The sequence below is a fragment of the Puma concolor genome, chromosome B1, assembly GCF_028749965.1.
Source record: "Puma concolor isolate L17-30 chromosome B1, mPumCon1.1.hap2, whole genome shotgun sequence".
Lineage (NCBI taxonomy): Eukaryota > Metazoa > Chordata > Mammalia > Carnivora > Felidae > Puma > Puma concolor.
Window position 1 is genome coordinate 167,463,618 of NC_141670.1, and position 13,434 is coordinate 167,477,051.

Consider the following 13,434-nt stretch of genomic DNA (forward strand, 5'->3'; position numbering starts at 1 on the left):
GGAAACTAATAAGTACTCTTTAGGTCCTTAGGTTTATTGTGAGGAGTTAATGAGAATATATGCAAGGTAGCTGGCATAGAATAGATCAGTAAGTGGCAGCTATTCTTACTATTATGGAGCACTTATTAATCATTTGATGGCAACATTTCACCAAGTAGGAAAAGCATTTAAAGGTGATAAGACTTAGCAACTTAAAAAATTCATAATTTAAAGCTAGAAAAGATCTGAAATATCCAACTAAATACTTCATACACAAGAAAACTGAGGTTCAGAGACACTGACTCACCCATTATTATACATCAAGTTAGTGGCACTCACATAAAATAATCCAGCCATCCTCTCCACTACCGTTTAATTACTCATTCATATATAGGTAGGTTTTTATTAATTCCTAAATTGCACACTTATAAATATGTCGTAAGTTATTTAAGTCATAGTTTGACTACAAGATTTTATGCCTGCTAAAATTTTGTATGATAGTGTGTTTACCCTATGTTTAAAATTACTAAGATTTATTCACATTTGTATCTACCTTAAAATTTTCACAGCTAATTTGTGAGCTCTGCCTTATTTTCATCGAAATGAAAATGAAATTTTCCTATTAGCACTCACAATGGCCTACTTTTTACTTTGGTATTTTATAAAAGCAATATAAAAAATTATTCACTTCTGGTTTAAATATTTGCTAGAAGGGCATGAACAAACATGTAGACACTGACAAACTGCAAATACATAGGAAAAAAGTATTTCCAACTTCACCAGTAACCTTAAAAAAGCAATTAAAACAGAGTATTTTTTGCACTGAATGTAGCAAAGAATTTCTTTATTCATAATGCTCAATGAAAGCAAGCTTTCATACAGTTCTGGGGTAATCTAGCCCGCTTTTTCACTTCTCTGGAGCCAAGAGGTAATACGCCTTAAAATGCTCATCGTCCTCGGCCCTGAGTAGAAAGATGATCAACTCAGCACTGGAAAGGGCACTAATTCAAATGCCGAGAAAAAGAGAAATTGTTAAATTGTGGTGTATCTAAATGGAAATATAATATTTAAAAAATATTCAAATGAATTTTTGAAGTTTATAAGGTTTTATAAGTTTATAAGGTTTTAATCCATTACTTATACCTGTATATCACTATGAACTCAAGTGGAATGAATATATATATATATACACACACACACACACACACACACACATACACTCTTTATATACATAAATTTGGAATAAAATATTTTTAAAACATAAACACTGGTTATTTTGAGGTAGTATATTAATAGATAACTTTTAAATATGTTTTGTAACTGTCTATATCCATGAAAATATATACTCACTTTATCATTAGAAAATATATCTTCATTTCAGTGAAAAACTATTCTAAAACTAATCCCACAAAACATGTCCCAACTTTAATCACAAAGCCAAATGCTTATGGTAGAGAAAAGCATACAAGTAAGTTAATGTTTTGCTTCTACATTTAAGATCAGGGATGGGGTGCCTGGTGGCTCAGTCGGTTGAGCGTCCAAGTCTTGGTTTTGGCTCAGGTCATCATCTCATGATTTGTGGGTTCAAGCCCCACATTGGGGTATGTGCTGATGGCATGGAGCCTACTTGGGATTCTCTTGCCTCTCTCTCTACCCCACCCCTCCCCAGGCTTGCTCTCGCTCTCAAAATATATAAACGTAAAAAAAATAAAAAATAAAAGAATACAGCCTGTAAAGATGCACTATGAAAATACTTTTATATGGAGACTCTATATATAATTAATTAATTACAACTTTAATGATCAAAGTAGGTACCTATATCATTCCTCACCTCCACAAAGACACTCAGGACCTCTGGTAAGAAATCTTGATTCCCTAGGCACAAACTCCCTACTGAGAGTCATTAGGATTCATATTTGCTTTCTTTAATCATCCTCCAAAAATATACCCAAGATCAAAGGATGAGAAAAATGTCCCCCTCTTTTTGTCTTATGAAACACAAAAATGTTTAATTATATCTTTTGAAGCTAGCTCACAAGTAGCACACAAGTATTTGAAATGGCACACAGGAGTCCATGGAATTGTCTTTTTCAGAGACCTTTTAAACTAGACCAGGCACCTGTCCACCAAAACCCAGTGACTATGGCCTGCTCATTAAGGATCTTACCCTAAGCCTGCATTCTCAAACTATCACAGATCAGAATCACCTGAAATTTGTGAAAACATGGCTTCTTCCCCTGTGCACGCACGTGCACACGCATGCATGCGCGCGCGCACACACACACACACACACACACACACACTCCAGTTTCAGATTCAAAAGGTTTGCACTGGGGCCTGAGAATGTGTATTTCTAACAAGTTTAAGTGATGCCAATTCTGGGTACCAGAATCTGAAATCATTGATCTAGGCAGCTCAAATCTGCTCTGGAAAAACTTATTTATAATTTATAAATATATTTTCTCCATAGATTCATTATGACTAAATATTTTTATGCAACTAATCATTTCTAGCCCAATAGTGTATATGTTACTGTCGTTCAAATAATTAGTGAAACTACTCTTTTATACACAAGAAATGGAATATTTTCTGGATGTGTAACCACAGAAACTTTTATCAAGGCAAAGAAAATAAAAGAATGAGGAATAAGAGAAAAAAATTAATGGATAGGGAAGGGAGTTATTTGTAGCTAAAATGGAAAGAATTTAACTCTGAAAGATGGTATATACTTATAAAACTCAAGGTTAAGTTAATTGACTACATTAAATTGTTTTCCAAAGGTTTTTTGCAGATTATTAACTTGAGTTATAAATACAAACTAAATAAACACATCAAAGACTAAAATTTGGGGGTGACTGGGTGGCTCAGTTCATTGGGCATCTGACTCTTGATTTTGACTCAGGTCATGATCTCACAGCTTGTAGGATCGAGCCCCACATGGGGCCCTATGCTGGCAGCATGAATCCTGCTTGGGATTCTCTCTTCTCCCTCTCTCCTCCTCTCCCACTCCTCTCTCAAAATAAATAAACTTTTTCTAAAAAAAGACTAAAATTTTAAGTCATAGTTTTCTTTAAAAGTATATGGTATCACTGGATATATGAAGACAGGCATTTCTTTAGCTGAACTGTAGAAAGGAGATTTCAGTATAATGGATGAGATTTAATTAATTTCTAAAAACTATTTAAAGATTCACTCCTGGAAGTGCTGGGTGACTTAAAATATGTTACAAGTATTTCAGAGAAGTATTAGTTTACAATGGCTAAAAATGACTTCCACACATGACTTAATGTAATGAACGCACAGATCACATACATCAACTACAGGTATACCTTGGAGATATTCCAGTTTGGTTCCACACACTACAGTACAGTAAGCCAATGAATTTTTTGATTTCTCAGTGTATTCAAAAGTTACGTTTTTATTACACTGTAGTCCATTAAGTAAAAAATAGCATTATGTCTCAAAGAGAATGTAAATACCTTAAATAAACAATGTACATACCTTAATGCCTGTCTTAATTAAAAACTGATTTATTGCTAAAATTATGCTAACCATTATCTGAGTTTCCAGCCAAGCTGTCATCTTTTTGCTGGTCGAGGGTCTTGCCTCAATGTTGATGGCTGCTGACTGATCAGGGCAGTAGTGGCTGAAGGTTAAAGTGGCTGTGGCAATTTCTTAATATAACAATGACATTTGCTGTATCGACTGACTCTTCCTTTCACAAATGTTTCTCTGTAGCACGCAATGCTATTTGTCAACATTTTGCCCAAAGAAGGGCTTCTTTCAAAATTAGAATCAATCCTCTCAAACTCTGCCACTGCTTTATCAACTAAGTGTATGTAATATTCTAAATCCTTTGTTGTCATTTCAATTATCTTCACAGCATCTTCACCAGGAGTAGATTCCATCTCCAGAAACTACTGATCACTGATCGTCATAACAAATACAATAGTAATGAAATATTATAATAATGAAAAAGTTTTAAATATGGCAAGAATTACTAAAATGTGACACAGAGACATGAAATGAGCAAATGCTATTAGAAAAATGGCACTGACAGACTTGTTCGACACAGGACTGCCATAAACCTTCCATTTGTAAAAAATTCAGCATCTGAGAAGCATGATAAGTTCAAGTACAATAAAGTGTGGTATACCTGAATTTTAATTGTCTTGACATGTATATTTAAATTGTCTTTGGGGTACCTGGGTGGCTCAGTTGGCTGGGCATCCTGCTCTTGGTGTTGGCTGATCTCACGGTTCATGGGATCGAGCCCCACATAAGACTGTGCTGGCAGCGGGGAGCCTGCTTGGGATTCTGTCTCTCTCCTTCTCTCTCTCTCTCTGCCCCTCCCCTGCTCAGTTCTGTCTCTCTCAAACATTTCAGAAAAATAAAATTAATACAATAAATTGTCATTTATGCCTATATTACAAGGTATAGCATATAAACACCAATAAAGGACAGATGAAAGCTGTAAACGGTATTGAAAAGAAATTAATGATATTCAATGGGATTATAAAATGAATTCATAATAAATGGTCAACTCCAACAATCAACACAATGCTACTGACCCTTTAAAACACATTCATCTTGAACAAGAAGTGATGATATAATTAGCTGTTTTCAAACCAGCAATAAGTGCAGCAACAATCTGCAGCTAGTAGAAAAACACAAGCTCTAACAAGTTCAAGTGTCACTGATGCTCAGATTGACAGTCTGCCACTTAGCACAAGCTCTTAGCTCCTGAGTCTCAGTTTCCACATCTGTAAAGTAGAAATAATCATCACCTACCTCACAGAGTTTTGTAAAGAGGTTTATTAAATAATGCACTATGTCTAACATACTGAATAACTTCATTCTTTCAACTAATGTTTGCTGAGCTTCGAGTATATGCCAAACAATGTTACAGATAGCAGAAATAAATCAGGGAACAAAAGACAAAAATCTCTGCTTCCTAGGAGCTTACCTTCTAGTGTTCCTTTATTTTACCTTGTCTTAGGCACAGTGCTGGGTACTTTGAGAATGAATAAAAGTGCCCAGAGCAGGACAACATACTCAATTCAACAACAACAACAAAAAGGTAACATTAGTGTAATCATACAGTATATAAATTTAGAAAACAGAAAGTCCTAGGAGAGGACATGACATGAGGCTGGAAGACAGAAAGGGAGTGGAGGGTAGACTTCTGGGAAGAGAGGGCACATTAAATGAACTCTGGGAAATGACAGGAGAGATTTGTAGATTTTAGAAATATTATGAATGAAGGCTACGAGACTGAAAAGCCCTGTGTTCATTTAAGTAACAGTGAGTAGTTCAATATGGCTGGAGTTTCAAGTACACATTAAGGAGTGAGGGCAAATAAAGATGTAAATCTAGGTTAGGACCATGTAAGTCCATACTTACTAAGATGAAAAATTTATACTTATTTTGAAGGAAATGGGAAATCATCGAAGATATGAAGAGGATATATGATGGGAATGCAAGCTGGTGCAGCCACTCTGGAAAACAGTATGGAGGTTCCTCAAAAAACTAAAAATAGAACTACCCTATGACCCAGCAATTGCACTACTAGGCATTTATCCAAGGGATACAGGTGTGCTGTTTCAAAGGGACACATGCACCCCCATATTTATAGCAGCACTATCAACAATAGCCAAAGTATGGAAAGAGCCCAAATGTCCATCAATGGATGAATGGATAAAGAAGATGTGGTATATATATACAATGGAGTATTACTCGGCAATCAAAAAGAAGAAATCTTGCCATTTGCAACTACATGATGGAACTGGAGGGTATTATGCTAAGTGAAATTAGTCAGAGAAAGACAAAAACCATATGACTTCACTCATATGAGGACTTTAAGAGACAAAACAGATGAACATAAGGGAAGGGAAACAAAAATAATATAAAAACAGGGAGGGGGGCAAAACAGAAGAGACTCAAGTATGGAGAACAAACTGAGGGTTACTGGAGGGGTTGTGGGAGGAGGGATGGGCTAAATGGGTAAGGGGCACTAAGGAATCTACTCCTGAAATCAGTGTTGCACTATATGCTAACTAATTTAGATGTAAATTTAAAAAAATTAAAAATAAAATTAAAAAAAAAGAGGATGTGATACGATATGGACATTTAAAGGATTTCTTTGCAAGAAGTTGAAAGCACATTGGAATGGGGGAGAAAAGGCAGGGAGGCTAGACTGAAAAAAGGAAAAAAATGTACTTCCGAACACAGTTGACTAGTAACCTAACAATGAGTGGGATTACTAGAGATTTCCAGAGGCATCTCGGAGTGCACATTCGTGACATCAGCAGCACCAATGGCTGGCGAAGACACCCCAACAACCTGGCAGAAACCACGCTCATATTCCCCACTATACCTCCTGTCCTCTGCCTGTTACCAACACTGCTTCCTTAACAGGACATACTCTGTCCACACATTCCTACCATCACCCCATCCATCTGGACCATGACCCAAATCAAGCAGGCAAAAAATGTGACTAATTGGGCACTGGGGACCACAATACACTCTCTTTTGCATTACTTAGCTCAAATGAAATGTTACAATTTGAGAGAGGAAAGACAGCTTAGGACTCTGAGTAAGAATTGTTTTTTAAAATACCACCGCCCTTGGGGCGCCTGGGTGGCGCAGTCGGTTAAGCGTCCGACTTCAGCCAGGTCACGATCTCGCGGTCCGTGAGTTCGAGCCCCGCGTCAGGCTCTGGGCTGATGGCTCAGAGCCTGGAGCCTGTTTCCGTTTCTGTGTCTCCCTCTCTCTCTCTGCCCCTCCCCCGTTCATGCTCTGTCTCTCTCTGTCCCAAAAATAAATAAACGTTGAAAAAAAAATTTTTTTTAAAAAAAAAAATACCACCGCCCTTGGGGCGCCTGGGTGGCTCAGCCGGTTGAGAGACCGACTTCGGCTCAGGTCATGATCTCACGGTTTGTGAGTTCGAGCCCCGCGTCAGGCTCTGTGCTGACAGCTCAGAGCCTGCAGCCTGCTTCTGATTCTGTGTCTCCCTCTCTCTCTGCCCTTCCCTCACTCATGCTCTGTCTCTCTCTGTCTCAGAAATAAATAAACATTAAAAAAAAAAGTTAAAAAAAAAATACCACTGCCCTACTGAAAACATTTCACTTTTCTCTAGGTCCTTGGTTTAGGAATCTTAAAAGTATAATAATAGTTCAGGGGCACCTGGGTGGCTCAGTTGGTTGAGCATCATCAGACTTCAGCTTAGGTCATGACTTCATGGTTCATGGGTTTGAGCCCCACATCGGGCTCTGTGCTGACAGCTCAGAGGCTGGAGCCTGCTTTGGATTCTGTGTGTGTCTCCCTCCCGCACTCTGTCTCTCTCTCTGTCTCTCAAAAATAAACATTTAAAAAAAATTTTTTAAGTATAATAATAGATCAGAATCAGGCATTTTTCTAACCTGACAAGGTAGAAATGTTGATTTGTTAGCTGAAGGGCATCACAGGTTAGTAGAGAGAATATATGAGAACACCTGTCTTGGAAAGACTTCAGGGAAGAAAAGATATTATAAATTAAGATTTTTAACAATAACCTTCAGTGTATCATTATAGCCTGTAAGGGAAATGACAATGTTTTTAAATAGTGCTAGTTATAAAAACTATACCTTAAAGAAAAAGACTTCACCAAATTTTTGGATAATTTAAAACTGATTTTGACCTTCTTTCTCATAACTAAGCTATTATGATTTTTTTATTACCTTTCCTACATACAGAGTTGAAATTTTATAAATTTGTGTTGCTGACAGAAATATAGACGTACTCCTCTTCCTCATTCAGAAAGGCCTTGAATGAAATGAGTAGATTTTAGAAAACGAAATTAAGAAGTGTTTAATTAAGACCTAGTAGCTTGGGCCCCAAGAAGATGTGATCAACCGGACATGAATAGGAATAAAGCTTTCATCAGTCCAACACCGCTTATTATTTCAGAAAACAGCTGGGGGCACTAGAGTGAATGTGACTAGAATAAGTTTTATCTTGAGATTTCCCTTTAATTTCACATGTTCTCACCATCAAATATAATCCGGAAACAATGACACTTGACACGGAATTACACCCTGAGACTATATAGGCTTTGTGAAAGAAAACAAAGAGAATATCGTCCATGTACTCTTCATTCTAGAACAAACTGATTTATTAGGATAGCAATTTTTCCCCTGATAACCAAAATATATTTACTGTAGAAATTTTAGAAACTACAGATGAATACCATGAGAAAAACAGAAATCACCCATAATCCCATCACCCAAACATAAGTAACATCACCATTTGGTTTACTCTCCACCAATAAAGTAGTTTCTGTGCATTAAACTGGATTTTTTCAAAAGTAAGATTCTGTAACTTTTCATTCCTCCTACCCTAAACATATTTCCATATCATTAAAAAGTCTTCCTTCCCAACAACTTCACACATTTTAATTTGCTTTCCAAGTTTACTGATGTGATGTGTGAAAGTGTGCTAACTTAGTAAACATCCCTCTCCTCCTGACCTTAAAAAAGTCCATTTATGTCTATTTTTCATTGGGCATAATTTTTCACGTGGGTGTTCATTTATGTCTCACTGCAGTTTATAATATCCTTTGAAAAGGGTTTACTAGTATATAAAATATAGACCTCAGAGTTTTAATTTCGGTTTTGGTATCTCTTGGCAACATTTTTCAAAACAGTATTTTTGTGATTATTAAAATAATAGTAACTATAGAAGATTTGGGAATGTGAAGAAGAATATTTTCAAAGAGCCACAACTCTACCACCTAGAAATCTAATTTTTTTTCATATATGTCAGTGAATACATCCATTGATACAAACAGGAACTTGTATACAAACAGGAAGTACAACAGTCTTGTTCAATGTTTAATTTAGAACAATGCCTAATATATAGTAAGAGCTGAATATGTGAGTAAATGATATTTTATCTTTTTAGAATACTTTCTAAGTAATGAAATTTTTTTCAAAACTATTTTGGAAACTGAATTGCATCAATATAGATATATAGTACAATAATTTAGGTATTTTGCTATTGCAGGCTTTATTCTTCTTTTTCGTATTACATTCATGTTCACTGTAATTAGCATATTTATAAATCTTCATATAAAATTCAGAGGATTACCTTGGTATATATTTCTAGACCCAGTATTACTGAGTCAAAGCCTGAAAGGATTTACAGGTTTTAATACATACTCTCATTTTATCAGCTTATATCATTGCATGAACACACCCTTCATTTAGAAGCACAGAAGATTCCATGAAGGCCACAACTCTTTAACAAAACTAGTGTCACTGTTACTTCTTACTCTAATGGTGGCACTAGCTCCATGAAAAGTGTCGTTTCTATGGCTAAGATGATTTCTGAAGTGAAAGAAATCCATCTAAGGTAATAAGAAGGGAATAACGTCTTTAAGAGAGTACATTCACATCAAACCACTTCTTAAGTGATAAGGAAAGCTGTTCAGCTGCTATAACTACGACCAGGAATAGAGACAGCACACACACTATTGTTCCAAGAGTTGATCCACAGATTCTCCTTCTCGCAAGCACAAACTATTCAATGTATCTTCACCGTTGCATTGGGTTTGGGGTATTACCAAGCGATTTTGCTCGTAGCATTTTCTTTGATTTTCCTTCATCAAAAAGGCTATGTCTAATTAGATCAGACAACAACTGAGACATGTACTGAAGCCTTCAGTATGTGAACATTCTTGACCTCTTAATTTAAAAATAGATTCTAACAAGTTTATTTGTCTAGCCAATAAGTCATTTCCTTCATTTTACAGACATCAAAATAAACAATATCCTATTCAATTTCTATTTAATCATTAAGTAATTGTATTAAAAAAGTATTTGATTCTTGCCATCCAAAGGTCAAGCATTCCTGAAATCAGGTTTTAGACTGCGTAGATTATCTATGTATGTATACAATTTAACAAATGTTAAATTAGCAGCTAGTGCTGGGGCACCTTGGTGGCTCAGTCCACTAAGCCTCCAACTTTGGTTCAGGTCATGATCTCATCGTGGTGAGTTCAAGCCCCGCTTTGGGCTCTGAGCTGACAGTGGGGAGCTTGCTTCCAATTTCTCTGTCTCCCCCTCTCTTTGCCCCTCCCCCACTCGTGTTTTTTTCTCTCTCTCAAATAAATAACTATTTAAAAAATTAGCAGCTAGTGTTATTTTTTTTAACTCCCTAAAACTTTTTGCATGTTGCCAATTTGCTTTTCAATATATGTAGTATGACCACATTTTCATAAAAACAAATCATCCCAATATAAGTATGTAATATGTATTTGTAATGAGAACAGAAGAGAGTCCAGAAGGAGCAGACATTACCCCTTGGGGTAGAGTGGAGTGAGGACTCACACTGGGGCACTGAAGGAGTTTACAGTGTTACAACGATCATATGTCACGCACCTGTTCTTAAGCCAAAGATTTTTTTTTATGATGGCACTCTTCAGATATTTGACCTAACCCAATATAAAAATTACTCTCTCCTCTATAGTTACTTTTCTAGTACAGCAATCAGTTGGTAGACAAAGAGCCCCCATTCTTGTGGATCAATCTTCTAGAGCTGATGAGACTCAGAAGCTTGCTCTCAGACTACAGAACTGTTTCTCCTTGCAAAGAACTAGCATGAAAAGAAGCAACAAGAAACTTTGTGGTCTTATTGAGATAACATTCTAAACACCTGAGTTAGCATGCCCTTATGATTAAGAATAGTTTAAATATATCCTTTAAAAGCAGAAAGGCTTGACTCTCCAAACTGGAGGGTTTCATTAACCAAGTTGATGTCTCTCTGCTGTACATAGGAAAGTATGACTATGTTTTAAAACGTAAGAGGAAGGATGCCTCAAACCATTAAGTTCTGCAAAGTTAATGTGTGCGGGGACGAACGCGAGCTTTTCTGCAGCGCTCCTTTAAAACCATTTCTGAGCAAACTCCAACACAACACCTTCCTAAGGAATAAACCCGGCTTTTCTACTGGGTTACAACTTCAACCCCCATTGTCTTCCTTACGCTTGATACAAAGCCAAAATTGCCTTTAGACTGCTGGATTTCACAATGAGATGACAAGTGTGTGCGCGCATAATTTATCTTATCACAAAACCCAGCATTCAGAATAGATAAAATAATTCCTCTTTTGCAATCAAAATCAAGTAACTGAAAACGGGGTTTCTCCGTTTTGGTTTTGTTTTGTTTTTTAAGTTCAACAACAGACCTAAAGTCTAGTTTTGAGGCACTGCATCAAACCTGAAAGCAATTATTGGGGAAGCGGGAGAGGAAGAGGGGAAGGGAAGGGGGAGCAGGGTGAGAAGTGAAACAGAAGTCAAGGAAACAGACCTAGGAGTTCCCACGTTCACCCTTACCAATTCCTCCATCCGCACACATCACAGCATGACGATCACGACTCTCAAGGTGCAAGAGAAAACCCAACACAAATCCGAAGAGTGGAGGCGGGTTATGCGTCTCTGCCAGCCATTTGCTTTTTGGGGAAACAAAAAACAAGAAAACAAACAAAAAAAACCACTTCTCAGAAGACAGCCCGCAAACCGCTCGGCTGAAGCCTGAGCCAAAGCCGCGACCTCCTCCTCCTCCTCCCCTTGCTCCTCCAGCCCTCCTGGCCTGGCTCCCGAGCAGCAGAGCTTCCGCGAACAGCCAATCGCCGGCAGCCCCGCCTCCCGTGACGCAGGGGGGCGTGGCGTGGCGGAGGCTGGCTTCCCGGCCTCAGCTGTAGCACCGAGCTGCCAGCGCGCAGAGGGCCCGGGCCCCGGTGGTCCAGAGCTTTTACAGTCCCACCCCGGCCGTTTATCCAGACTTGAAGCGCTTGGCAGTTATTTTTTTGGAGGGGTAAAAGGAACAAATCTAAACTTTTAATGTTATTGTTTTATAACTGGGAAAGGAATTGAGAAAAAGACTACAATTCTGATTTGGCCTCGCTCAGTGTAATGTACTTTGTCCGTATACCTGCCATGGTCTGTGGCTTTAAGCAAAAATATTTTTCTCCTAAATAAATTCCAGCAACCCATTTGGTCCCTCAAAACTTCTGACCGACTAACTGCTTTGAGAAAGGAAAAAAGGGATTTGGGAAAAGACAGCCAATAATGGCAATAATTCAGACTAAAAACTAATAATCACTGACCGCCAATTGTTTTATCCCACTGAAACAAAAGGAGCCAAAACCTCCACAGCTCATTTGTACATCTATCTTACATTTTCTTAACTGTTGCTCAAATGCGCAGCCAAAGTGAAGAAAACTAACGATCCTTCAAATGTTTCACTAACAGGGAAGAGCTCTCCAGGGCAGACCCATGGAGCCACTTGGGAGGTTTGCAGACTCTCCCAGACCAGGCTGGAGACGCCAAACAAGTTCCTACATTCACTGGGAACGTGCCTCTCCCGGAGGGGAGAAACAAGTTCTGGGTGTGGCTTCCTGTGATGGCAGAACTTGGAAAGCAACTTCTGCAGGCAAGGGCAAATCTCTATAGAGTGTAGTCAACCCTGGGAATAAATTCAGTTGATTCAAGAAGACTGGCATTTACGCGGCCTCTGAAAATTCCTAGCCTTGGTAGCACTTTTTGCAGTCATGTGAGTGTCCCTAACAGGATTTAGGATTAAACTTAAAATTACATTTTCTATCTGATAGCCAACCTTCTTGAGGAGACTCGAAATTTAAGATGGGCCTCCCAGAGTTTCCCCAGTCAGCACCCATGCTATAATCTCCGTGAAGGGCCTTCCTGGGAGGATGCATACCAGGACAATTCAGGCAGGCCGCTGGTATTTGCCGCCTGTTTGGATTGCTTAAATCAGTGGTTCTAACCAGCTACACCTCAGAGTCAACAGGGGAGCTTGATGCCAAGGCTCAACCCAGCCCAATTAAACTGGAATCTATAGGGGTGGGGCTCCGGCAATTCCTTTCTTTCAAGTTCCCTGAGGGACTCTAATCTGCAACAAGGGTGAGAATCACTGGCTCAGATTTAAATGATTAGAGACAATTTGACGTAATATTTAAGTTAAAAATGTGATATTTTGTAAGTAAAAGTAAAGTAAAAAATTAGGTAAATTTTTGCAGAACAATGTGAAACATTTGGTAATATAACTTGTCCTTATGTATTCTTTACATATTTGTATATTTTTATGTAAATACAGAAAATATGTGGTGAGATACACATCAAAATTGTTTACTCAGAAGGGAAGGATTGAAGAGTGAGGGGAAATTATTAGCTTTCCATTCGTGTCTGTGTCATTTGACAAGGAAAGGTACATGTACCCTGTTTATGATTTAAATAGATCCAGTCAAGTTTAAAAAATTAATATTTATGAATATCATTGCAAATGGCCACTATTAAAGTGGACTTCAGTTTGTTTTTGCAAATATTCCTCTAATATACAACTTTTCTAAGGGTTCTTTCCATTTTGTAAAAGGAAAGGAAGAAAAAATCCATAGTTTCTT

At 37.8% G+C, this 13,434-nt stretch overlaps 1 protein-coding gene across 4 annotated transcripts in view; it reads right to left on the reverse strand.

Annotated features, from left to right (window-relative positions):
* Window positions 1-11,622, reverse strand: part of ATP10D (ATPase phospholipid transporting 10D (putative)) — a 109,421-nt gene extending 97,799 nt beyond the window's left edge. For 2 of the 4 annotated variants that reach the window (XM_086705127.1, XM_086705130.1), the window contains exon 1: window positions 11,351-11,622. The gene's annotated coding sequence lies outside the window, so the exon portion shown is untranslated. The remainder of the gene's footprint in view (window positions 1-11,350) is intronic. The other 2 variants (XM_086705128.1, XM_025922358.2) reach the window with 1 other exon arrangement.
* Between the last annotated feature and the right edge of the window lie 1,812 nt (window positions 11,623-13,434).